This window comes from Podarcis vaucheri, assembly GCF_965113315.1.
Source record: "Podarcis vaucheri genome assembly, chromosome: 6".
Classification (NCBI taxonomy): domain Eukaryota; kingdom Metazoa; phylum Chordata; class Lepidosauria; order Squamata; family Lacertidae; genus Podarcis; species Podarcis vaucheri.
The window spans coordinates 47,796,525-47,823,672 of NC_138764.1; the positions used below are offsets into that span (position 1 = coordinate 47,796,525).

At 41.7% G+C, this 27,148-nt stretch overlaps 1 protein-coding gene across 7 annotated transcripts in view; it reads left to right on the plus strand.

The window, feature by feature from the left end:
• The window catches only part of DAB1 (DAB adaptor protein 1), a 586,419-nt gene that overhangs the window by 384,315 nt on the left and 174,956 nt on the right, over positions 1-27,148 (plus strand). For 2 of the 7 annotated variants that reach the window (XM_082228741.1, XM_082228742.1), the window contains exon 1: positions 3,694-3,754. The exons of the other annotated variants lie outside the window; for them this stretch is intronic. The gene's annotated coding sequence lies outside the window, so the exon portion shown is untranslated. Of the gene's footprint in view, positions 1-3,693; positions 3,755-27,148 lie in introns of those variants that run through there. 7 annotated transcript variants of the gene reach the window in all.

Sequence of the window (27,148 nt, forward strand, 5' to 3'; positions counted from 1 at the left end):
TAAATTGGAACAGATTGCTTATGGTAACTCTTGCATAATGAAAGGGTACAATGAAGAATTGCAATTCAAATTACTTTTCAGGTCTGTTCAATTTTTTTACTTTTTTAATAGAAAATTGCACAGTATAATTACAGCATATTCATTTGCATTCATATTGAAGCCTTGTGAGCAATTTTGCTCTTTTATACTTTTTAAAAAATATTTTAGAAGTGTGACTTGAATCAATAAATTCCAGCACTGAATATCAAATTGACACTTCTCATTCAAAGTTTTGTGTGGTTTTTTTAAAACCCTTTCATAAATTTGAATTTTATAAATTTCATAAATCTTCATTGTGTATCCACAGGATTGCATGAGGCTGTTACCTATGCAGAAGATATAACTTGGGGTGCAAACTTGGAAGGCTGTTCAAAACCTTCGTTAAAACTTAAGGCTCACAGTTCATGCTCACAACCCAACACAATCCAATTAAAATGAAAAGGCTTAAGAAAAAGCTATTGTGATGATGATTAATAATTTATTATTGTTATTGTTATTGTTATCTGGCCCCCTCCCGGCTAGAGCCAGGCTCAGGGTGGCTAACATCAAAATATATAACAGTAAAACATAAAGTTCAGCAATCGACTGAAATACAGCTTAAAATCAGATTAAAATCAAAGTTAAGATCAGATGGCTACCCACAAATTATAACTATATGGATTGGAAACCCTAAGTACTCACCAGGCTCGACTATTTGTATGAGCCAGTGAGAAGAGTTAGAGAGGCCACTTATATGCAGGGTCTTGTAAGAGGAGGGGGGTCAGACTGGGCCCTGACCAAAGGCCTGGTGGAACAGTTCAGTCTTGCAGGCCCTGCAGAAAGATGTCAAGTCCCGCAGGGCCCTGGTCTCTTGTGACAGAGCGTTCCACCAGACTGGGGCCAGGGCTGAAAAGGCCAGTCTAACGTCCTTGAGGCCGAGGAACTCCAAGATGTTATTGTCTGCAGACCATAAGATCCTCTGTAGGGTGTACCAGGAGAGGCGGTCCCGTAAGCACAAGGGTCCCAGGTCGTATATGGCTTTATAGGTTAAAACCAGCATGTTAAACCTGACCCTGTACTCCACCGGGAGCCAGCGCAGCTGGTGTAGCACTGGATGGATGCGGTCCTGCAGTGAGGACCCTGTAAGTAGTCTCGCCACAGCATTCTGCACCTGCTGGATTTTATGGGTCAGCTTCATGGGCAGCCCTGCATAGAGTGAGTTACAATAATCAAGCCTGGAGGTGACCATCACATGAATCACAATGGCTAGATCAGGGAGGGATGGTAGTGGTTAGAGCCATGAAACTCACTTGGTGCTTTGGCTATGCCATTCTTTCCCGGACGGCAGAGCAATTTGTATCCCAGCCAGGTAGCGGCATCTGGGATGTGAAGAAATGGTGGAGCCACAGTTGCTCATACTTGCTGGGGTGGAAGGCAAGAGATGGGGCAGACAGAAACCTACTAGCCTGGAGCTGACGTAGAGACTGGGCTCAAATCAGGCCTGGTACCATCAGATGATGGCAGTGGGGCTAACTCAGCCACTGTCTGCCTCATGAGTGGGTAGGACATTCACAGACTGCCACTACCAGGAAGTCCACGGATAGTAAATCTGGCTTCCCACACTTTAGCAGGCAGAATGAGGAGCTCTGCTAGCGTTCACTCAAGGGGAAGATTCCCAGTGCAGTGCATCAGAGATTTACTTTGGACTCCACCCTAACCTGCCTCTTGCAAGGAAGAAGAACAGCACATGAAGAAGTCCAATAAACAAACTTCCCATAACATCTCCAGAGGCAAGCTTCTCTGTGAAACAGCCTCTTCTTCTACAACTATGCTTTCTTTGGTTTTAATACAGGCTCTTTCATCAGGAAGCTGTGTGGAATGCCTCCATCTCTATTATGGACAGGGTGATATTTGTGGAGGGAAGCTGCTATCACAGAATAGGTTTAATGGGTCGTGAATTTTGTGTCGAGAAGATAGCGTCTGGATGACTCCTGAGCTGCTTGCAGTAGACCTATTGCCTCAGCAGCAAGTGCATTAGACTACATATGCTCAGCTCATTGACTCTGGAGGTAGCAGCCCTAAATGCCTCATTAAATTTTCATGGGTGACTGAGAGAAGCCACGAGGAAGAAGGGGGGGCACACCAGCAACCGCCCCATCACATTATTTGTTATTATGATGGTGTTTTCTAGGGAAGGAGGAGAGAGAGAGAGAGAGAGAGAGAGAGAGAGAGAGAGAGAAGCCAGCGACCTGAACATGAGCAGGAGCAAAAAAAACTCACTTCCAAAGAAACGACCTATTTTCCGTAGGTTTTAGACATTGCACCATTCCACTCGAGATTTATCCTTCCTCACAATGACTTATTAATGAAAAATAGCTGACATGCTATTAAGGAGCATGCAAAAGGTGCAGGGGCATGAAATGGATGGAACGAAGTGTGAAAAAACAACAACCCTGCGCATCTCTGGTTGGGGACTTGGTGCCCTAAAACGGGATGCCAGAACTTCAAGGTCCAACCAGATTTCTTGAGGGAGGTTTCTATTCCAGACCCTGCCAGAGCGAGCCTTTGCGAGAGAGGAAGCAGTGACTTGCAGGCACGCGCTCTCCCTGCGTGCATGCGTGCATTTGAATAATCTAATTGCAAGGAAACTCTGGATTTACAGTACACGGCTGGTTCTTTCTGCGGCGCAGAATGCCTGTAACTATATATAATTTCCCCGCATGTCTCTTGAACACCATCATTTAATGAAATTGGCAAATTAAAGTGGGGTCCCCCCCCCCGTGTAATTATAACAGCTCTCCTCCTGCAATCAGTTAAAAAAAGAAAAAAGATACAGAAGTGCAAACGTTCGTGAGGAGGGATGTGACAGTATTTGGCTGTAAGCAGATGCCCGGGCATATTGGCGAAAAGTCTGAATTGGGTCTCCAGGCTTTCCTCAGGACCCCCCCCCCTTTTTCATTCTTTCACCCCTCGCGCCCTGTTCCTATGGGAAAGTGCGCGCGTGGCGGGGGGGGGGGTAACATGTTAACGGGAGAGCCTCGTCCTCGCAAAATTCCTCTTCCACTTCGCTCGGTGCTTTCCTCCCCGAGCGCGCGAAGTCTCCCGGCTGGCGCGTGGAGATGGAGGGGCGTGGAGCGAAAAGAGGGGCGCGCGAGGGGAGCCTCGTTTCTTCTCGCCGTGCCAGGCATGCCTCCTTCCCTGGACCAGGGAGCCCGCGAGTCGCGTGAGGAGAACCCAGCGTGGCTTTCTCTCTCCCCGCCCACATCTTGTTTTCCTTACACGCCGAGGACACCCTCACGCCGCTCCAGAAATCATCCTCCTCCTCATCATCACCACCATCATCCAGGCGCTAAATCCTCTCCCCACCCCACCCCCACTCCGCGTCTCCCTCGCGTCTCTCCGAGGGGGAGGAGGCGGCGTTAACAGCAGCAGCAGCAGCGACGGCGGCGGCGGCAGCCAGCGACCCTTCCTCTCCTCCTTGGCCTCCCCCTCCCTCCCCCGCTCGCTCGCTCGCTCTCTCCGGCTGGCCTCCGCTTAAGCGCGTCGTCGGGGGCCTGAGAGGGCAAAGGCGGCAGGGGGCGGATGCACCCAGCGAGCAGCGGAGGGGGATGGAGGAGCTGGCGGAGCCGCGCGCGGGCTGAGCTGGGGACGGAGAGCGCGGGAGAGACAGAGAGAGGCGAGCGGCAAGCGCCTCAGTCTCCGACCATGCGCGGGCGGGAGGGCTCGGCCCGGCGAGGTGAGTCGGGTGCGAGGCGGCGGGCGCCAAAGGGGGTGGGGCAGCCGGGGGCGAAGGCTGCGCGTGCGCCTCGGCGTGGGGAGCAGCGCCCTCGGAGGCGCCCGGGCTTCCCTCGCGCGCGCCTCGTCGAAGTCGAGAGCCCCGCTCCCCCTTCCGCGCGCAGCTTCCGCGGAGCGCGGGTTCTCTACCCAGCCAGCCGGGCTCCGTGCGTCCCGAGAACAGGTGCCGTCCTCTTTCCGGATGAAAACAAAGTGGGACACGTGCGCGCGTGGGGGCTCCACGGTGCGCGCGCGGGGAGGCAATGTTAGAGCAAAGGAACCTCTTCTCTCTCTCCCCCCCGCCCCCAATGATATGGCATTTGGGTTTGCTCCATTCGCTGAATGCTGGTGGGCTCCTCACCTCTCAAACGCGAAAGCTGCCTCCCTCCCCTTTCCTATTCCTGCTTTGCTTCAAGGCGGCGGGTGGCCCCCACGTGCAGCCCTGCGGAGTGGAGAGGCAAGTTTTCTGCAGGGCACCCATCCTACAAATTGGCAAAGAGCCGTGCAGGAATAATAGTCCCCCCCCCCCTTGTCTGTCAGGAGGTAGCAACTGGGAGTTGTGGAGAGAGAGGAGGCGGTGGATGCTCTATTTCTGCCTCCTTGGACTGCTGGCTCCTCCGTGTAGGCACGATGGGGGTGGGGGGGAAGGGTCCCCTGTAATTGCTCCGGTGAGGAAAATGCTTCAAGCTCCTCATTATTTTCCCACTTCATTACAAGGCACAGATTCTCCAGGCATTGACAGCGGCATTCATCCCGCACTCATCTCCAACTTGTCTTGCGTTCTCCATACTCCCTCCTGATACATAAAAGAAGGAAGTTTCGCTGCTCATCTCTTTAAATCCAACAGTGGAAAAGCTTCCTTCCAGCTTTCTGACATGCATTCTTTATTAGACAGTTTGCATTCTTTTATAAGACAGGCTTCTTTTTCCTGTGCTCTTGCTTATAAGCCCCTATGAAGATCAGCCTTGTCCTTATAATTACTTCTGCTCCCCACTAAAAAGCACAGGAGAGAGGTGGGGGGGAGAATATATGATTGTGTGCTTAAAAAATAATAGCAACCAGGATTCAGCGTTCCTGGTGGAAAGCTGCATGTGTGATGGAAATGGAGTTTGTTTTGTGACTGAGTAATAGTTCCCATCGTTCCATTATAGCTATACACAATGTCATGTTATTGTGACAGCCCACAAAAATATGTTTCTTCTTCTGTGTTTACTATTATGCACAGCAATGTTGCAGATGCTTTGGTAGTTCCCTGGGGCTGTTCATAAGGTAATTGCACATCAGATAGTCAAGCAATTTTTCTGATTTCAATAGTACGCAGAAGGAATTCTAAGTCCAAATCAGGGGGGAAAAAACACAAAGCCTTTATTGTTTGCAACTGTGCTCAGCTCTGAGCCTAAACCGATATATACTTAGGGATGATCTTTGGTTTGCAATCTGTCATTTTCATAATGCATCTCCTGAACATCATTGTGCTGCTCTCTACTGTCCATTTAAAAAAGGTGTATTATTAGAGTCTCATATTTTTAAAAGCACTACTCATTCGTGTGTTTGTCGGGGTTCTTCTTTTATATGATATATTAGGAGTTCAGCTTCTTCCCCCTCCCTTGTGAAAGGAACACAAAAAACTGTTATAACCAGAGATACAATGTAGCAAGTCAGAGAAGGATGTCTGCTACTTTAGGACACAAGCTTCATAGTCATCGTAGAGATGTACATGCTGTATGCATCCTCGTGTTACCAGAGTAATTATTGGGTGGAAAGAAAGCTTACTGAGGAGATGACAGAGCATGCTTCACCCCATTTAAAACTTTCACTTGTTCGGAACACATCTAATGAAATGCAAAGGTACAAATGTCATCACTGAGGGTATTTGAGAGTTTATCTGTGCAGACCTCTAGATGTCTCTGTATAGGCAAAGAGCTTGAAGGTGGGGGTGGGGAATAGACTCTTAGACCTTCTCATGTGTAAAAAGGCATCCCTTCACAATGGTGGCTGTGGAGGAACTAGGCCCCTTATCTGGATGTAGTCTGGGAATCCTAGTTTCTCAGCAGGCTTTGAAACAACTCCAGATGATTTTGTTGATGGAAATTGTGTCGGGTATGATTTTATGAAAAACATTTCAACACTGTAGCAGCATTTGCGTGTAAATATGGTGGTATTTGTTGTAAGCCACTCTGAGCCCGGCTTTGGCCACGGAGAGTGGGATACAAATAGAAATTTGTTGTTGCTGTTGTTGTTGACAGAGGCGTTCTGCTACCACAAGATTCTCCAAGTACTGTATCTGTAGAGTTTGGAAGCAGCCCACTCTCTTTTTGGATTTACTGTGTCTCAGGTTCAATTCGTTATTTGAGGCCAATGTGATCTTTTAAATCCAAAGTCTGCTTTGCTCCATTGATTATAATGGGGAATCTAAAACGGGTGATAACTCTTTTCACATAAGTGGGTGACATTTGCAGACAGAGGAGCCCCTCCAGTGTGTACTAAGTCTACAAAATTACAGGTAGATACATTCTGGCTTTTTCATGCAGGGAATCTTAATTTTTTAAATAAATAAATATAAAATTTAATTGTTTAATATATTGCCACAGTTGAATGCAACTTGCAGGCAGGTTTGTCACTTGTGAGGTGATGAAGCCTGCCAAATTTAGGAAAGATGAGTGCAGCAGTTCTCCTACAAGAGCAGACTTGGCCATTTTGGGGTGGGGAAAAAGAAATCCCATGACCACCCCTAGTTTTCTAGAGGAAATCATTTTGAAAATTGGGACATGAAGGAAGTACTCCTGAGTAAGAAGCCTGAAGAAGTTCAGACAGATGCTTCCAGGGGCTATTGAGCTGGTGATTTTACCTTACGTAGTTATTAAAAAAAACTGGAAAAAAGTTTGTCTTGCCACACTGTCTTTCTCTGTGAAGGAATGAGGATGTGTGTGTGTGTTAGAGAGAGAGAGAGAGAGCACTACAGTTTTTAATAGTTTATTAGAGAAAACTGTGCTTGGGAAAGAAGCAGGCCACCCCTATAGTAACTTTGCCACTTACACCTTGCTCTCATGGCTAAAACTTGGAGGCAATTGATGGTCCATAGGAAAAACAACTGAGTGTATTTCAACATCCCCCCTTCGTTTCTGATACAGTAGTGGCTGTGGAAAATAATTCACTGTGATTAAAACGTAACAGCAGGTGACTGATAGGTGTGTAGTGGCATTCACTTGTCAAAGTTAGTCCGTGGGGGGAAAGAGATGGGTCTGCTATGCCAGCCTGTTTCCTGATAGCTCAGTAAGTAGAGCATGAGGCTCTTCATCTCAGGGGTCACAGGTTTGAACCCCATGCTGGGCAAAAGATTCCTGCATTACAAGATTTGTGCATTTCAGGGGGTTGCACTAGGTGACCCACAGGATCCCTTCCAAATCTACAGTTCTGTGATGATGAGCATTCCGTACTCATGATCAACTGATAGGTGGAGAGTTCAGTCCTGGTCTGCTTTGCCAGCATGTTCCCTTCAGGGAATGTTTTGGCAAAACACCACCCAGCAGGACTGAACCCCACCCCCATCAGCTGATGCCAACCAAGGATATCAGCTGATTGAAAGGCGGACATTGTTTTGTGGGAAATGATCATGTGAGCCAAATTGGACCCCCTAACAGGCCAAGATAAACATGTGGGCTAGAGCTTCCCCAACCCAGGTGCTGACCACCAGTGGTGTATTTTTGACGGATTGACATATAGCTTCATAAAAGAGAGAGGGGCTGTAAAGGTTATTATGTTTCTGTTTTAAGAACAGACCACTCTTTGAGGCAGTCTTCACATTGAAGGGAATGAATATTTCTGAAAATAACTGCAGCGTACATTGTAGCCCCATGCAGAGTGTCAAAGTGCAGAAATGTATGTGAATGACAAGGGATTTGGATCACACCTGCCAGTCCTCTCTCTGATATCCAAGTATTGATTGTAACTTTTGCGCAGAGACCTCCATGAGTAGACTCCAAACTCATGCACTGTGCCTCGCAAAAATGGAGGTCATGTGTTCAGGGACAACATGTGTTAGTCATGTCAGTGGCTGGCTGAATGGAAAAGACTTCAGGGAGAGAAGAAAGGAAGATTAATAGTAAACCTACACAACAAACTCCAAAAGCCTGTTAGAGTGTTTATCATTTCCTGACCTATCAGTAAAAATTAGCAAACAGTTTCTTTCACACAAAATAGTTTCCAAACTAAATTTTATTTCACAGGGAACTATTTTTATTACTATAATTATTTTGCCAGTTTCCTAAATTCTGACTCTATATCTGCAGTACTTAATCACCTTCATTGTTTTCGGCCATTCAAACTGAATAAAAATTACTTATTGTTGATGAAGCTCATCTCTCAAGCTGTTGCACAGTATGTTTCTATAGCTGGATGCAGAACTGTGGAAACTGCAGAGAATATATCAAATCTTTTTTTAACTCCCCTCCCCCAATATCAATCTGCTCCTTGCTGCTGTGTTTATTTAAAGAAAAATAATAACAGGAAGTTATTGCTAAATGTTTTGATCAATATCTTGGACTTCTACCTGCAGTATATGATCTCTTAACACCTGCCTTTAATATATACAGTAGTTTTGGAGAAATGCTTTAAATTGAGGCTGCAATTCTACTATACTTACCTGGGAGTAAGCCTCTTTGAACTCCATGGGGCTTAACTTCTGAGTAGATTTGCATACAGTAGGGCAGTGGAATGGACTCCCTCAGGAGGTGGTGGACTTCTTCACTGGATGGTCCTCTGACATAGATGCTTTGCTTGAGATTCATGCTTGAGATTCCTGAAAAACAACTACCAGACTTTTAGAAGACATCTGAAGGCAGCCCTGTTTAGGGAAGCTTTCAATGTTTAATAGACTATTGTATTTTAATATTCTGTTGGAAGCCACCCAGAGTGGCTGGGGAAACCCAGCCAGATGGGCAGGGTATAAATAAATAAATTATTATTATTATTATTATTATTATTATTATTATTATTATTGCAGGGGTTGGACTAGGTGACTCTCAGGATCCTTTGCAACTCTATGATTCTATGAATTGTGCTGGAAACAAATATTTCTCCTCTATTAATATTTTAAATGTAGCTAACTGGGATATCTATAGATTTTTGAAGGCAAACTGAATATAACCTCCGCCCCCGGCCTAATTCTCACACACTTCCCAGTTTGTTTAATTACATGCAATGTGTTCTTTACACTTAGAAGGAAAATGAATGTGGATGCCTTTCTGCGTGTTTTCCTATATTGCTTGAGCTCAGAGTGGATTGCTTATAATGCTGAGAAAGGGCGGTATCTGTGGCCTGCGTTTCTGTGCGCTTGTGCGATGATTTAAGACCATTTCAGGACAGCAAGGGAGGAGGACATTGGCTCTCATGCTTCTTAGTGGGATCTGTCTTCTGTGAGTGCACATACCAGTGGCTTCATCTTATGATGATTGAAATTGATTTTTCTTTTTATCTCAGCTGGTGAAAGATCCAGTGGGTGCCCTTTGACCGGTGGCCCCATATGATGAAGTGACACCAAAAGTGGAGATTATCATCATGAGATAGAAGCTGTAGGGCATCAAGAGAAAGCGCCACGACATAAGCAGACTTTGTCGAGGCAGTAAGCAGGCTTGAATGCATTTGCAAGCCATAGCTATCAACATGTAGAACTGAGCGAAAAAAGCCAGGGTCAATTAGGATCAAGGCTGTTTCTCACTAAAACCTCTGCTTCTAAGTTCATATATGTTCCTGGAAAATAAAAGGTTACTTTATTATGCACGTTAACATTAACATACACACAACCCAGATACAAAACTAAATATATTACTTATTCCCTAGTGCTGAAGATAAATAGATAATAACAGGTTAAATAAAAATAGTGTGTTTTTTTTCTGTGTCTGTTTAACATTGCCACTTACATGTGTAACCTATTAAAGGCAACCCCCAAACAACAAAGCATTGCAGGGAAATCCTAATCCCTTATCCGTCCCACTGGAGGGCATAGGATAAGACAGAAAGGACCATCTGCTGGGTTCTGTTGGCCTGTGCTGCTGGGTCAGAGTCCCCTGTTGCATCCAGGGAATAGGAAGCGCCTGTGTAAAAGTAGCCTGTGTAAAAGACTTGAAACAGGGTGTGGCAATGGTTTGGCACCATTGTCTTTGGATCCAGTCCACAGGTGCCCTGGAGCTGGCACAGCAAAAAGAAGAAGAAACCTCACACCCCATCTTCTGTGCTGGCTGGAGTGAAAAGCAGTGTTTAGGATTGTTCTATATGAGTACTTTTGGAAGGGGTATTGGACTGGAACAGGATGCACTCCAGGGACAGGGAGTTTTAAAATGAAGCAACCAACAATCCCTGCCTCTGTGCTTTTGCTCTCCAGACTTGGTGTGCTTCTGGTAAAATAAAATAAAAAGTTGCTCTTCCTTTGTCTTGGCTGTGTAAGACTGGATGGCTTTTGCTTTTGCTTTTGCAGTGGAGTGGCAAAGTTATTAAAGTTTTCATAGATCAAAATCTTTTGTTTTAAATTATGATAAAAATAATGAGTATAGGAATACCTATGTGACTTCTCAGTTTCATGTTTTTGTGTTGCCAGATGGCTCAAAAACAATAGATTGGAGAAGCAAAATGCTTTGTCTACTACCTTGGGGAAGATCTTCCAGGAAGGTCTTGTGTGAAAAGTTCAAGTTTGGTGAATTGAAGGCGTTCCACATCAGGAACTCTTTAACTTTTGCTGCTATTTCATAAATTTATTTAAGAAGGGTATCATTTGCCTAATTTATGTTGGACTAAAGGAACTCCACTATGTGTAGTTTGTAGAGAAAAAAGTGATAAATGAAAAGGAATTTGGTTTGTGGATAATCACATCAACCAATGACACTAACGTGTGCAGGTGTGATCATGGTTCCATGTAGGCCAATGCTGTCTGCTCTGAGTGGCAGTGTCTCTTCGAGATCCGTTATGACTTGAGAGTAATCACTCTCTTGTTTCATAGTGGTGTGAAGTGGAATTATAGAGGCAAGAAATAGCAGTCACATATCTACTGAGGAAGGCATGGCATTTGCTGAGTTTATTTCTGAAGGTCCTATGCAGTTCCTTCTCACAGACAGAAGAGTAATCCTGACTGTGCAGGATTGTTTAAACCTGATCAGTCTTCAGATGCACAAATGTTGCCAAATTGCTATTGATTTTTCAATTTTGCTATTTGCTGGGTATGAAGAAATCTTTTATTGCTTAAATCTGTGTTTCCTTTGTTTTGTCTCAGACGGTCATTCATATAGTAATGCTGGCAGTAATACCTCAAGAGCGATCCAAGTACCACTTCACAGTATTCTGCTGCAGTCCCTCAGAAATGAATGGGATTGTAATTTTGTAAGTGGTTCTAGAATTGCCCTCTCATCTTTTTTTCTGTAGGAAGACAGATCTCATGATAGTTGTCTATTTTTGCACAGTATATGCCAATCTAAAAATATAGTCCAGCGAAGATTTTACCAGCAAACTAAGATAAGAGAATCTTCAACTCTTTCATGAAGATTTTAAATACCGGTATGTGCATTTGAAAGTGCTGGCTTTACTCAAATGGACTAAGGAATATGAAGAGCACAAATACGTTTCTCACACTTTTCAGCCACAAGCAGTCAAACCACATGAAAAAATATCTAACAATAAAAATTCTACAATAATTATCAATAAATTTCTACTAAACATATAAGAAGGCTGTCCCACATGCACTTCAATTAATAAGTAATACAGGATTTATAACCATTAAATCAATAAACCCTTACAGCACAAATATTCCAATATATTTATAAGGGGATAATAAAACAACAATACTCCAGCAGCCAACATAGCAAAACATATACCCTTTCAAGTAATAATTGAAACTACTGTAGAAAAAAGTTAAATAAATTATGTAGCCACAGTTCAAAGAAATAATACTGCTCTGATTACATTTGTTTGTTTGTTTATTAACTTTTAAATATGTTTAGGCCACTTTGCTGACCAGATGCTTATCCAAAGTGGCTCACAATAAAAACAATAGAAAGAGAAAAGAACAATAATACAAAATTTCAGAACTTAAAACTACAACTTGGCAACACTCCACATAAGAAAATGTAGCCACAGAGTCAGAAAACAACAACTATCAGGCAATCACCCAGCTATTAAAACATCTTGGCTGGAAGGCCAATTTGCAGGCGGCGTCTTCAGGGCCTTTCAAAAATTGTGCAATGTATAAGTTTGATGCAGGTCCAAAGGAAAGGAATGCCATAATTATGGGCCTGCAGCAGAGAAGCATCTCTCCTTTATGACCACAACTCTTACCAACTTAAGTGGGTGGACACACCAGGTGAGCCTCCAAAGCAGATATTAAAGCACATACAGAATGTTTTGAGGGCAGGTGGTCTAATAAATGGGTCCAAAACAGTCAGGGCTTTAAATATAAAAAGCAACACTTTAAATTGGGCTTGGAAGCACACCAGTAACCAGCACAGTTGAAATAGTAAAGGTGTCACAGATGTGACTGCCTCACCCTCAATAGGACTTTGACCAGCTGAAGTTTCTGAACCATTTTAAAGGCAGTCTCCCATAGATCGAATTACAGTATTGACAGAACCAGAGCATGGATCACTGTGGCAAGGTCAGCCCTGTCCAGATAGGGGTGCATTTGATGAAGCAGCCAAAGCTAGTAGAAAGCACTCTTCTTCAGTGCTGAACCCACTGTGCTCCTGACTGCATACTTGGTCTTTCCAGAGCTGGGAATCTCTCCACCCACAACTTGGATTCAACATCAGCTTGCTTGATAGCATCCATCCTGAAAATGCTTCTAGGCACCTGTTTAGGATTTCAGCAGGTTCCCTGGGATCTGAGGATAGAAAGGAAAGGATAGATATGAGTCTTGTCGGCACACTGATGGTACTGCAGCCCAAACCTACTAGTGGCTTCATGTAGAAGATGGTTAAGCATCATGGGGTAGGGATGGGCAATGAATTGGTACACCATCCAAAAATAGTTTGAAGGCCACATTGTGATAGCGATTTCATAATATTTGACCTGGCAATGTATCGTGAATCACAATGTTTGTGTGGCATCACTTCTACATGTATTGAGGAGCAGCGCAGCGCTTGCTGGAGGTGGCAAGAAGATGATGAGATTTGGCATCCGCTGGCTGTCTGCCTTCCCTTTCCCCTCCCCCTTCCCTCCAGTGTCAGAGCAGTCCCAGCCTCAGCACCTTTCTATAACCACAGTGTCCTGCTGCTTGCCTTCTCTGTCTCGCTGGAAAATAATAGCTTTCTTTTCCCTTCAAATAGAAAGTTTGTGCAAGAAGTTTTATTTTTTAAAAAAACAACTTCATACTATATAATCTTATTTGTATGGACCCACCTCATATTTGGAAAGTATTTGTATGCCAGTCGTTCTTATGCTTCTAACTACTCCACAGAAAGGTTGTTTTCTATAAAGACTTCTTGTCTGTGTGGCACAGCTGCAGGTGGCAAACTATCTTATTGAGTGGCTCTTCATATAGCTGGTGAAATTTTAGGCGCACTGTTGTAAGAGGGGTTGACTTTATCATTTGCATCCTGCTCTTCTACAGTAATGCTCAGAGGCTCACAATGGAGTAAACATAGATGCAGTCCTAAAATACAATTTGAATGAATCAATCTTGTTAACAGCAAACAATTCAAACGCGATATATAATAAGCAAGTAGAACAAGCCACACTGAAGCAAAACTAACCAGATGTTGAAAGCCTGTCAACATTTGAGTCATATGTTGAAACAGGACCCAATGCAACTCTTCAGAAAATTAATTTTTCCTCTGTGCAATTCCCTCTGACAATTTTTCCTTACAGCAGGGCCTCTGAGATCTCTACAATCCATGCGGAAGTACGTTGTTGTTGGTGTGGTTGCAACTGGGCGAAAACTAGGGAGCTGATCACACATAGGGCTTGTCCTGTGGAGTTGTACCACACAGTGATTATTTTTTGTGAATGGTTCAATATAATATGGAAAGACAGTGCCTCTTCTGTGATGGAAGTAGAAGTGGCTGTGGCAACCCAGTCAGATGGGAGGCATATAAATAATAAAATTATTATTATCATTTATTTGGCTCTTTACATGAGGTTAGGGAACAGAAGTGTGTAGTTGTTGGAGGCTGAATGGAAGAGAATCCATAAGGTAAGAAAGCTAGAGAATGGAGACCCCAGAGGCAGAGTGGCTAAAGTGAGGTCATGCCATTGGCTTAGAAACCAGGCTATGGGTAGGTTATGTGGATGAGGCACAACATGAAGAATAGAAGCTTAGCACTAGTGGATAGAAGGAATGGGATAAAGCCTTGCTATAAGTCTTCCATACAGGACGGGCTATACTGTATATATGCTGTTGCAGAAAGAAGAAACAGAAGGGCTTCATTGGGAGGGAGGTTGAAAGCTGGCAAACCAAGGAAGCTCATGTTGGATAGCAGCTAAATGACAGAGAAATTCTGTAAAACATCTACCCACATAAGTGTTTTCAACATGTCAGTGTCACATTTAAACTGAAATTTGATGAGCATTATCGATGGAAACCAGTGGTATTTCTTTTTAAGTGCCTGCTGTACTTTAGGGACATAGTAATTTTGAAACCATGATAAACCATGGGTGGTTTTTTTTAAGTTGTAGAAAACTGCCACACAGTTATGGAATTTCCTTAAAAGGTGAACATAGACAATTAAACTTTTTTTCATTTTCTGCAGTACAGGTTTGTATGAAAAAAATCATTTGCTTAGGGTAATAAGGGTTATTCAATATATTGTTAAATACAGTTGAAGAAAAGCACATCACATTAAAAACAGCAAGAGGTTGCATGTTATTTCAGCAAGTAATTAAATAGCAATGCTAGACGTTTCCTCTTTTCTGCAGTAAGCTACGGTTTTGAAGACCTGTAGGAAGCCTTTCTAGTTTACTTCTAAGATTAAATATGAATATATACCATAAGTCAATTATGGTTTTAGAAATGGCTGTGACAAAATAAACATTATTTGAGAAATATGATCACACATGGAAAGCAAAGCCAGCAGCAGAAGTGTTAATACACATTTAAAGATGATGATTTGTAGCTTTACTTATGGTACTTAGCAAGATAATAAGGCTATTCAATGTCATATGCAAAATGTCCTTCAAGTTCTACTTGGGATAAATGACAGTCAAAAGAGCGTACCTTGAAGACCAATCTAAATGCCAGTTGCCATTACTCAGATTTCAGTAAAAATCAAAACCACAGCCTTCTTGATTCCAAGTAGTCCCATATATTAATAGAGCTACTATGAAGTAATTGGAATTGGCTTATTTACCAATTAGAAACAGATCACTTGTAATGGACAAATGATTTTATTTCCAGCCAATTGAAAGGTATAATAATAATAATAATAATAATAATAATAATAATAATAATAATGTATGATTTGGGGCAAGTTAGTACCTTGTGTTTTCCCCCCTTTAAGCTTTCAGCTGTGCCTTTAATGCAATCTAGCATCAGGGTAATTAATGAAAAACTCACACTTCCTTTTAAACTTTAATGTGAGCCACCTTGTCTTCATAAAAGCTAACTGCTGTTTAGTTCATCAACAGCCATTGTGGCAAATATTTTATTAATATTTCAATTTTCAGTTCACTTTTACAAAATAAAATATGCAGTTAAATTATATCCTTTCATCCTGTCCTTGCTCCAGTGTGCAGCTGGGGCTGAATCCTGACATCTTCCATGTATGCCATTATTCTCCTTCAAACTATGAGGTAGAAAGTGTATTAGCAGCAGATTAATACTTCACTGCAAAATGAGATTCACCTGATAGGCATGACTTCATATTGTGTCCTAACTATGCATCTGCCAAACCATGAAATTAGGGACCTTTCCAGAATCTATTTCCCTCCCTTTTCGTTGTGGAAAATGTAGCATGGATGACTTTTCTTCAGTGAGAGTGTCACCCTCATTTGCTGGTGGATTCTCAGCTAGTCATTTCCTGTTTTACAATGACACTGGCAATGTCATGCAAGAATCCTACTTTCCTGTACCTTGTTAGTGCACCTGGGAATTAATTGCTGCCTGCATTTTTTCTCCTTTTTATTAAGCTCTAATTAGTGCCAGATAAATTTGGAACGATCAAAAGCGATTCTTCTTCACTCAGCATGTAGTTAACTTGCAGAGGATTACATACTGCAATATTTTAAAGGGATCGTTGTATTACTTACAGCAACAGTGCAAGGTTTCTTTTCTTCATAAAGTACAACCTGCCACAAAACAAGAGAGCCACATGCCAAAAAGGAAGTCAAAGGCAGCCCAATGTGGTGACAGACACAACACACGCAAAACCAATATCCTTTCTCCATCTCAGTGCATGGGTTAGGTTAAACATCTGTTAGGTCTTTGATTTTTGACAAATATTTTGCACTCATATAGGGAGTGTAATGAGTCAATGAAATATGGTATGATTTTTTCACACATACAATGTGGGAGAAAAGAATTTTATCCCCTGCTAAATTTACCCGTTTGCCCTCTGATGAAGAAATGACCAGTCCATAATTTTAATGGTAGGTTTATTGTAGCTGTGAGAGACAGAATAACAACAGGAAAACCCCCAGAAACCCAGAAGATGGGTCAAGGATGGGTATTCCAGCATGACAATGACCCAACGGCCAAGGCAACAAAGGAGTGGCTCAAAAAGAAGCACATTAAGGTCCTGGAGTGGCCTAGCCAGTCTCCAGACCTTAATCCCATCGAAAATATGTGGAGGGAGCTGAAGGTTCGAGTAGCTACACATCAGCCTTGAAATCTTACTGACTTGGAGAGGATCTGCAAAGAGGAGTGGGACAAAATACCTCCTGAGATGTGTGCAAACCTGGTAGCCACCTACAAGAAATGTCTGACCTCTGTAATTGCCAACAAGGGTTTTGCCACCAAGTACTAAGTCATCTTTGCGAAGGGATCAAACATTTATTTCACTCGTTATAATGCACATCTCTGACTTTTGTCTTCTGGGTTTCTGGGGTTTTCCCTGTTGTTATTCTGTCTCTCACAGCTACAATAAACCTACCATTAAAATTATGGACTGGTCATTTCTTCCTCAGAGGGCAAATTTAGCAGGGGATCAAATACCCCCCCCAACTGTACATATTCTTATATCTTCGAATCTCAAACATTCTAAACAAATGGAGACCTAATGTATCTTGTGCCTGTATAAAAATGCTGCACACATTTTCAGCTCCTTGTGTTCTTTCCTCTTGGTCTTTCCATGTTTGTTGTTGCAAGCCTGCATCCTTGGTTTTTAAGTTGAAAACAAATTGCTTTCGAATGCATTGAGGCTGCAATCCAGTGAACACTTAGGTAGGAGTAGGTGTCATTAAAGTCAATGAGGCTTATTTCTGAGCAGACATGCATAGCTTCGCTCCTGTGCTTGCAAACAGTTCAAGTCAGAATCACGTAAAGATGTATAGCCTTAGACTCCAAGTTAACATTTTCAAAAAACTAGGAACTTCTATGTGCAAAAGGGATGGCCTCAAGAAATCAAGGGGGGCTACAAAGAAAGCTGTCAAAAAATCTTGGGTTGACACATTTTGGTTCAGGATTTGGTTGAGGCCAGTGCACAACCCTATAAATCAGGTAGATGAATGTGTTTAGTGATATTTGCTTTATAGGTGAGACAGTTTTGAAAGAAAATGTTCTCTTTAGTGCTAGTTCTATAATAAGTATGGAATGTTTCCACATGATTCATTTTCTTCCTTTTGGTAAATTACAAAGCACAAATTTTAACATGCTGCAGAAAAGTCTTATTTTTCTGATCTCTTTCTTCCTAGCAAGATATTATCACCTGAAAATCAAATGAACTGAATTACATGAGGAGCTTCCTTTTGAGTAGCGATATTCATTTCAGTATGTTGGGTTGATGTTGTCTGATAGGTTAACCTCCAGTTCATTGATTAATCTTAGTCTTCATGAATGATAAATTACATCTCCAATGATAGCTTTATTAAGGATAGAACATTCAAGATATAAAGTTTGAGGCAGTTCTGGAATGATTGTAAATGAAACATTAATGCCATAAACATATTTTTGAGTGCCAAATTGCCACATATTTGTGATATGAAAATTATTGATACATGCAGTGAGAAAAACATGTACAGTGGTACTTCAGGTTAAGAACTTAATTCATTTTGGAGGTCTGTTCTTAATCTGAAACTGTTCTTGACCTGAGGTACCACTTTAGCTAATGGGGCCTCCCGCTGCCGCCACACCGCCACCATGCAATTTCTGTAGTAATCCTGAAGTAAAGTTCTTAACCCGAGGTACTATTTCTGGATTAGTGGGGTCTGTAACCTGAAGCGTCTGTAACCCGAGGTACCACTGTATTTCACACTAAGGTGAAAGAAAACTTCATGCAAATGTATTCAAAATCCAAATGTGAATCCTTATTTCAGGTGCACATCTTTTTAATATTAGTTTCCCCTGGCAATAACTCTCATGGCTTTCTGCTAAACTGGAAATTAAGCAATGACTTAGGGTTTGGCACTAACAACTGTATTTCTTCACTTTTTATTTTCCTTGTTTTCCAGCTCCCAAGAGTGTGTTGGTGGTGAAACTGTAGATGTGGAGAGAGTTGTGAGCTGGGTGCTTCTTACATCAGTGTGACATGTTGCGATGTAAAATTAGCTTGTATTTTCCCAAGCTACATAATCAGCACCACACCAGTAAAACAGGTCTTTCAAGAGTGGTCACAGCCCACTGCCCACTGTAATGGCTACTGAGGCAGCTGTTCTGGCTGCCAACAGTCATCTTAGTTTCTCCAAAATGCAATGCCCTGGAAATCCTACCTTTCCATTAAATTATTTTTTGTTGTTGTTGTTTTTGTTTTTTAAAGCAGTTCCAGTGTTACTGGGGAAGCTACCATAATTGTTGGTTTAGGGTTGTTTTTTTTTGTTTTTTATTATTATTATCCACAGCGTCCCTCAGTGATGGAGCTTTTGCATTTTTGGAAAACTAAGATGGTGATTAGGAAGACCATAAAACCACAATTGGCCTTAAGCTTTCCCAGGCATGGAGTGAGTCCACTGCAATACAATCATGGCAGCTGATTGTAAAGGAAGGCAGGTTGGGGACAAAAAAATCTACCAATACGTGTGCACAATGATAGACGTATATAGAATCATAGAATCGTAGAGCTGGAAGGGACCCAGGGGGTCATCTAGTCCAACCCCTGCAATGCAGGAATCTCAACCAAAGCATCCATTTCAGATGGCCATCCAACCTCTGCTTTGAAACCTCCAAGAGAGTAAACTCTGCAATCTCTCAAGGGAGTCCATTCCACTGTCGAACGGCTCTTACTTTAAGAAAGTTCTTCCTTGTGTTTAATTGGAATCTCCTTTCTTGTAACTTGGATACATCGGTTTGAGTCCTACCCTCTGGAGCAGGAGAAAACAAGCTTCCTTCATCTTCCATGAGACAGCCCTTAGGTATTTGAAGATGGCTATCATATCTCCTTTCAGTCTTCTCAGAAGTAACCCACCCCCTGAATTCAAGAGAGACTTATGCCTGTGCAGTTGTGTGGAGAATTGCTGTCTAAATCTCCAATATTATTTACTTCAGTGTTTGTAGGGTCCCCTAAAATCTAGAGTTTATTTTTTTGGTGTATGTTTCCAATTGAATCCTAATGGTAAGTCCTAATTGCTGAGTTCCAGGGTTTGAATGATCGTGTAATAATAATGCTGATAGAACATTACCGTCTAGTGAGACCCCTGCTATTCATGCCATGAGGAATGTGAAGCAATTATATATAGTGAGTTTGTTTGACAGTTTTTGAAGAAAAGGAGCATTTTACCCTAATGCAATCTTTGATAGCAAACCATTTGAGAGCAAGCCATTGTGCCACGGTTCAAAAGTTCAACGTCTTGTAAGTTTACGGTACAGCAGCCAGTTACAAAGGATACCTGGTGTAATCCAAGTTTGAAGCAGAGAAAGTAAGCATGTGGCTATTTATCACATCCACAACTTTAAAGCGTCTTTATTGAAGGAGGCCTGCTAACAATTTTCTTTTGGTTCTGTCATCTGCTGATGCTTGAGGTCTTGGCATTTTCAATAGATGCTCTGTAGTAGATTGGCTACTCTAGAATAAATACGGTGTTTGTTTATAAAGCACCTAACATTGCTGTGAAGAAATGAAAAATAGTACTGGCTTTGTCTGCAGGCTTACAGTTTCGTATTAGGCAGGAAAGGAAGGTCAATAAGCCAAAGCCGGTGGAACAGGTGTGCCCTATTAAGTCTTGCATCTTGTTCTTCGCTTTTGTAATGTAATTAAGAAACTTTTTGGGGGGCAGGGAGGGAGGAAGAACCTTGAATCTCAAGAAATTTGGGTTGTGTCCATTCATGTTGTTCATTTTCCATACAATTAATTCTTCAAAACCTGTGCCTATGAGAGTTCCATCTCTTGTTCAGCACTACATATCGTAGATCTGTTGGGTTGTAAAGGACCATGAGGGTCATCTAGTCCAACCTCCTGCAATGCAAGATTTTTTTTGCCCAACGTGGGGCTCAGACCCAGTCTACCACTCTACTGACTGAGCTATCCTTGCAAGACACGTTGTATCTGGTACTTAGCTCATTGTGATCCCTGATATTTATTGGGTTAATGTATGGATTAGTGGGTTAATTGTTTAGACAGGGTGTGTGGCATGGTTTTCACTATGCAATGTGCTGTTTTGGTTCTGAGTTCTCTTCATACCTGCTATTTTGGGGGCATCTTAAGGCTTAAGACCTTGATGCTAAAGCTGAATATCAAAATATTGCAGACATACATCTGCTTCACCACCTCTTGCCCAAGGGTTGTTATGAATGCAAGCTAATCTTCCCAGAATCTCAAGATTTACATGGGTCTCTTAACATTATCACACTTTGCTGCAAGACGTAAAATTAAAATTCCCCATGGACCTGGCTTTTTAACTAGTGATTTGCAAATTGTAATCACTAACTGTAATGATGATAGATTTGAATTGAGGTTTAATTTCAGTATGGGACAAAGCTTCATTCTTGCTGGCATCATGACTTACCGTTTCCAACTGAATGGCGTAAAAATAAGCCTGTAAAAATCTACCTCTTCCACCCAAATATGCTTTTCTCTATTTTTATAGTGTTTAAATTTTAATAAATAAATAAATAGGATTTTGCGTAGAGTCACTGGAGAAAGTGTGTGAGGAACCACTGTATGGATTCATAGCCTCATAAGCGGTATTTGCAAATAAATATTTTCATGTTGGCATCCTGGAAAATTTGCACAAGAGAAAATTACCCACTTAGAGTAAATGGAGCCTATTTCGTCTTTCCATTTCTTACCATTTTCCCCCTATATGTCACAGCATATTTCAAAAAGCACAACACAGAAAATCTAGAAATAAGAAAAGCAGCCTACAGTATCAGGAAAGTGACAAGTGTAAAATTATATTCACCATGGGTGTAGTAGGATATCATCATATTATTATGTTTTGTTTTTTCATTGCAGTGAAATAGCCTTTGATTAAACTTCTGGTATCCATAAACCATGGCTATTTAAATCCACATTGTGTGCCCGTATAACCCTGTATAAGTGTGTGTGTGTGTAATTTACAAATAATTTCTGTTTATTAAACAGCTGATTTTCTAAACATTTTGATATTATGCAGGCCTTATAGATAAGTGAGGTTATGTGTGTTCTTCCAAGATTTCCTGAGTATACACAAGGATGTTTATAATTCCAAACACATCTCCACAATGATTTAACAGTCTGCTAATCGACTAACTCAGCTGGATAAACCCTTTAAAACACTAGCAGTAGGATTTCCTAAAGTGCTTACTAGTGGTTTAATTCTCTTCTGAAAGATTTTTGCTGCTTTACATTTTATTATTATTATTATGAAAAATAATAATAATAATAATGGCCAACTGGTGGCCTGCTGTTCTATTTAACTCCAATTCTGTATCAAAATTTAATCAGTATGTAGTAATTCCACCCTTCCCCCCAAAACACTCTTAAGGAAAAAGAAAATTGTTTATAAAAGTTGGAAACAAAGAATATATTACACACTTATTGTTTTGTTTTCTCTCCTTACTTTTATATATATTATAATTAAATTTATATCCTGTATTTCCTGAAAGGAGTTCAAGGTGGCATATATGGTTATCTCCACCATCCCATGTTAACCTCCCAGCAAATATCCCAAACCATAGCTAAATATGTATCAGGTTTTTTTATATGTTATGAAGAGTTTCAGAGACATGTCCCGTTTGTGTTTGTGTACCTGATGTCTGTTAAGGGAAACAAAAATGTCACATTGCATTGTTGTTGTTGTTTTAAAACATTGCTTCTGCAGTGTGTAATACATTTTTCAACTATGGTTTGTAAAACAGATTTTGTAATCAGTTGTGTATTATTAATGAAATTGCAGTAGGAATAAGAGCTATGTTAAGGGGTCTGCTTAATCCTCAAAGTGAAGGGAAGGTAGGAAGAATATCACATTTACCCAGGTTGGAAGGGACTACGTGGCTCATCTAATAATCACAGACAATTCAGAGTTGCAGGAAAGGACACATTCTGACCATACAGGCTTCAGTCTTGCACATGGTTATGCAGGTCCTGCTGCTGAAATGCAGGTTTCTATAGCAGATATTGATTGACAGCCCTCATGCTTAAACATATCCTTCCAAGTAGTTTAAGAGTTCTGTGGGGATGATAAGTTTAACGTGTTTAGTTTCCATGTGAAACCAGACTTTCCGCTCCTTGCCCAAAGAATTTTGGTTTGGAGTGTGTAACTTTCCCTATGAAACACAGCTACTCACGTAGGCAAGAAGTGGGCAGATTTAACTGAAGACATGGAGATGTCTGAGTATTACATACAGTGTTTTGTTTTCATTATATATAAGCCCACATAAGGGACGCGGATGGCGCTATGGTCTAAACCACAGAGCCTAGGACTTGCCGATCAGAAGGTTGGCGGTTCGAATCCCCGTGACGAGGTAAGTTCCCGTTGTTCGGTCCCTGCGCCTGCCAACCTAGCAGTTCGAAAGCACGTCAAAGTGCAAGTAGATAAATAGGTACCTCTCCGGCGGGAAGGTAAACAGTGTTTCTGTGCACTGCTCTGGTTCGCCAGAAGCGGCTTAGTCATGCTGGCCACATGACCCGGAAGCTGTCTGTGGACAAACGTTGGCTCCCTCAGCCTATAGAGCAAGATGAGCGCTGTAACCCCAGAGTTGTCCATGACTGGACCTAATGGTCAGAGGTACCTTTACCTTTACCTTAAGCCCACATAGCATGTGTCTCTTAGGGTATGTCTGAAGCAAAATCTAGAATACTAAGAAAACCTACCTGTAATCTTTACATTAAAATTGCTCTGTCTCTATATTAATTCATATGCCTTGACAAGCATTTATGTAGTTTTATATGCATCTAAGCCTTATGCTTTTGAAATATCTGTGCCTCGTTGCTGCATTAGTCTGGCCTATTACACTGATGCATTGCATTTTTATTTCATTTGAAGAAATGCATACAGGTTGGATGTCTGTCATGGATGCTTTAGCTGAGATTTCCTGCATTGCAGGGGGTTGGACTAGATGACCCTTCTGGGTACCTTACAACTCTACTATGATTCTGTGATCTAATTTGAAGAAAGAAAAATTAAAAATCTTCTATGATGCACTATCTACATAAATCACAAGGAAGATAAACATGTACCGTATTTTTCGCTCTATAAGACACACCAGACCACAAGACACACCTAGTTTTTGGAGGAGGAAAACAAGAAAAAAAATATTCTGAATCTCAGAAGCCAGAACAGCAAGAGGGATCGCTGCGCAGTGAAAGCAGCAATCCCTCTTGCTGTTCTGGCTTCTGGGATAGCTGCGCAGCCTGCATTCGCTCCATAAGACGCACACACATTTCCCCTTACTTTTTAGGAGGGAAAAAGTGAGTCTTATAGAGCAAAAAATACGGTATTTTTCTGATTTTTAAGGTTTTTACTCTTCTTTTTCGGATCCAAATTTCTACCCAGTGTCTTCTGACATCAATGTCTGACATTAATGTCTTGCAATTAGGTTGGGAGGGTTGCAAAAAGAAAAAGGTTAAAGAAGTTGGGGACAGGGTGACTGCCAGTACTTTGACTGGCTGTGATAAAAATATACACAAAGTCATATCAGCCATTTAGTTGAATTTTATACAGAACTGCATTATTTGTGCATAACTACTCACTTAGACTTACCGCTGGATGCTATATGTCATTAAAATTTAATCACTGCTCTGTGACACTGAGGTCAGGGAGGCTGGTCTGAGAGAATGGAAGGAGAGCGCAAACTTGATGGGTAGTGAAATATTTCAATCAGTGAGCACACTGATTTATTTGTTTAAGGAGGGACCTGAGGGAAAATGACTTTGGCTGTTTTCTTGCAGGTAAGCTGCAGGGAACAGTCAAGATATTATCCAGAAAGGTCAGAGCTGTACATCACAATAATCGTGCATAATAACAACAGTCTAAATTGTCCCATTTTTACACACTGCAGACTATCAATTGAACTGGCGGTATGAACTGTCTTACAGCTGTTTACCAAGACACATAGGCAAGGCGAACTCTTTCCACACTTTGATGATGGGGGTTTTCCCCACAAGAAATGCAACAAAATGCAGCAAGCACTCTTTTTTTAAATAGGTTGGATCAGGATTCACAAGTGGGCTGTGCAGGACTTGCCTGGTTGTGTCAGTGGTTGTTGGTAACTGTATGACATAAGGGGGAAAATGACCTCATGGTCAGGGATGTGACCCCCCTCTTTGACCAAGAATAAAGACAAAGGTCCTTATTGTCTCCCCTATTAAAAGTCATGTTTTGCTATGTTTGTAAATCCAACAGGGTTGATTAATATGTCTGCCTTTCTAGCCTATTTTCCATCTATTTGTGTAGGCTTGTACCTAGTTTATAGAGGGATGTGTGTACTGCTTAACATTAGCCTGGTTCACGCATTATGCCAAGTGAAACCATGGCTTAGCATGTGTGTGTGTGTGTGTGTGTGTGTGTGTGTGTGGAGGGTGGGTCCTGGGGAGAAGATTGTGACTGTTTGCTCTGCCCCATTCATTTTGCTACTGCACTGTGCTGAGCTAAGTCATTGCTTGACTTGGCTTACTGGATTTGTGGTTTAGCTCTGCACAATCTGTAACCAATTTTTGTGTGTGTTTGTTTTTTGATTTGCAGCTCATGTTCAGGAGACACAAACCCTGAGCCCTGGTTCATATTAAATCAAGTCATGGCTCATTATGGTACACTATCAAGCCATGGCTTTGCTCAGTGCACCACAGCTGCAAAATAAGCAGGAATAGTGAAGCAGACATGGGGTGGATATACACAGAGAAAAAAACCTCACCATAAATAAGCAAGCTAAAAAGACTATTAAACTACTTAAAAAACTCTGGAGGAGTTAAAAAATATTATAAAGGGAGTTTCAAAGGTTGGCCCGGTGTCGAGCCTGTTTAAAAAGCAGATTTAGAACTTGCCTCAGATAACCTCCAGAACTCTGCAGCTAGTTCGGCGGCCATCTTCCGGTCCCGTCATAAATTATATATAAAAAACACCGCTATATAAAACTGCATAGAAACATTTTGTGCTTTACAGCGCCATCTGGTGTTGCATGTTTATAACACATTCAAACTGCTGGTTTTTTTAAATTAATGTAGCTGAGTCCCAAATCTTCTCCCTCAGAGCCCACACAATTACACTTTTGCACTATGGTGTGCTTTGGCATGTGAACCAGGCGAGTATCTCTGGCCTCATCCAAGCTGTCAGTTACTTGAGAGGGGAAATGATTCTTGGAAGACTTGAGTAAGAACTGATAACTACCATTGGATACCATTTTGTTTGGTTTTAAATGTAATACTTGGAGAAAAAATAGTTTGGGGTATTTAAATTTCACTTTGTCTACAAAGCCATTTGCAGATGTCTGTGAACTCTTGAGCAGCAGAGTGTTGCTCTCTTTGGTTCCATCCCACTGGTAGCATACTCTCCTCCTCCAGCTGCATCCCTTTGCACCACCTGGTAGTACAGGGATTTTCCAAAATATGCTTTCCTCCCTGTTCTGCTGACAGATGGCTTCTGTTAGTAGAGGACACCAATAGGATTACACCCTGTATTCAAAAACCTGAAGAGTTATGCATCAAAGCCAATCAGCCAGAGTCAATTAAATGTGCCCAGTTAGTCAGACCTGGCAAAAAGCCTTGCCAATCTAGCCAAATATATATTTCAGACACTCTCCTCTTTGTGAACAGAGGAACAGCATTTTCAGTAACAAAATGGTGAATCAAAAGCTATATATTCTGTTTCCTGTGAATCAGCCAACAGGACTAGGAAAGCATTCAGTCATTTGTGATTCGTTGTATCTCTGAAGATCCTGTCTTGCCCACTGTCTTCTGTTACTGCTGTAACCATTATTTCAACCTATTCTCTCTATCAGGTGCAAGATCAGAAGAGGTTAAGCTCAGGTTGTTGTTTTTTTAAAAAATATCACTAATATCTTAGTATCATTAAGAAATGCATACTTGTTGGGAAAATACTACAGCTACTGCTACTGCTACTACAGTAGATAACATCAGTGAATAGATAAAAATCAGTGAATCATAATAAGCTTTCCTTACCCACAAGACAGTTTCCAGTAGATGCTTCAAAAATGTGGAAGGAAGTAGTAGGACTTAGATGACACAGTGGGATGGAATTGAGAGTTCAGACTCTATCACACTCTCATGGGAGCACAACAGGATGGGATTTGACTTGTAATTTGGCTCGAAATTGTATTTTTACCAACCAACCCACTTTTACTAGTTTTTTCTGATTAAACTGGGCTGCTAGAGTCCGGCTAAATTGAATGCCCCCTCCTTCCCCGAAGAATCAAAGCAGCTGATTCAGGCAGTGAGTTTGTTGGCCAAACGAGACATGATGTCAAATGAATTTTCGTATGCAATCCTCAATGTTTTAAAAATAAAAATAGCATTACTTGAGAGGGGAAAAAGGGATTAGTTTATGAAGATTGCAACTGGTGCGGAGGTGAAATTTGAACCTCCCTCACCAGCACATGCTTTGCATTCACATGGCCTCAGGTTCAACCACTGACTTATTCAAAGAGGACTGTGTGAGACTCCTTCTTGAAACCGTGGAGAGCAGCTGCCAATCAGTGTAGGGAATGCTGAGCTAGGTCGGCCAAAATCTGACTTAGTCTAAGGCAGGCATTCCCAAACTCAGCCCTCCAGCTGTTTTGGGACTACAGTTCCCATCATCCCTGACCACTGGTCCTGTTAGCTAGGGATGATGGGAGTTGTAGTTCCAAAACATCTGGAGG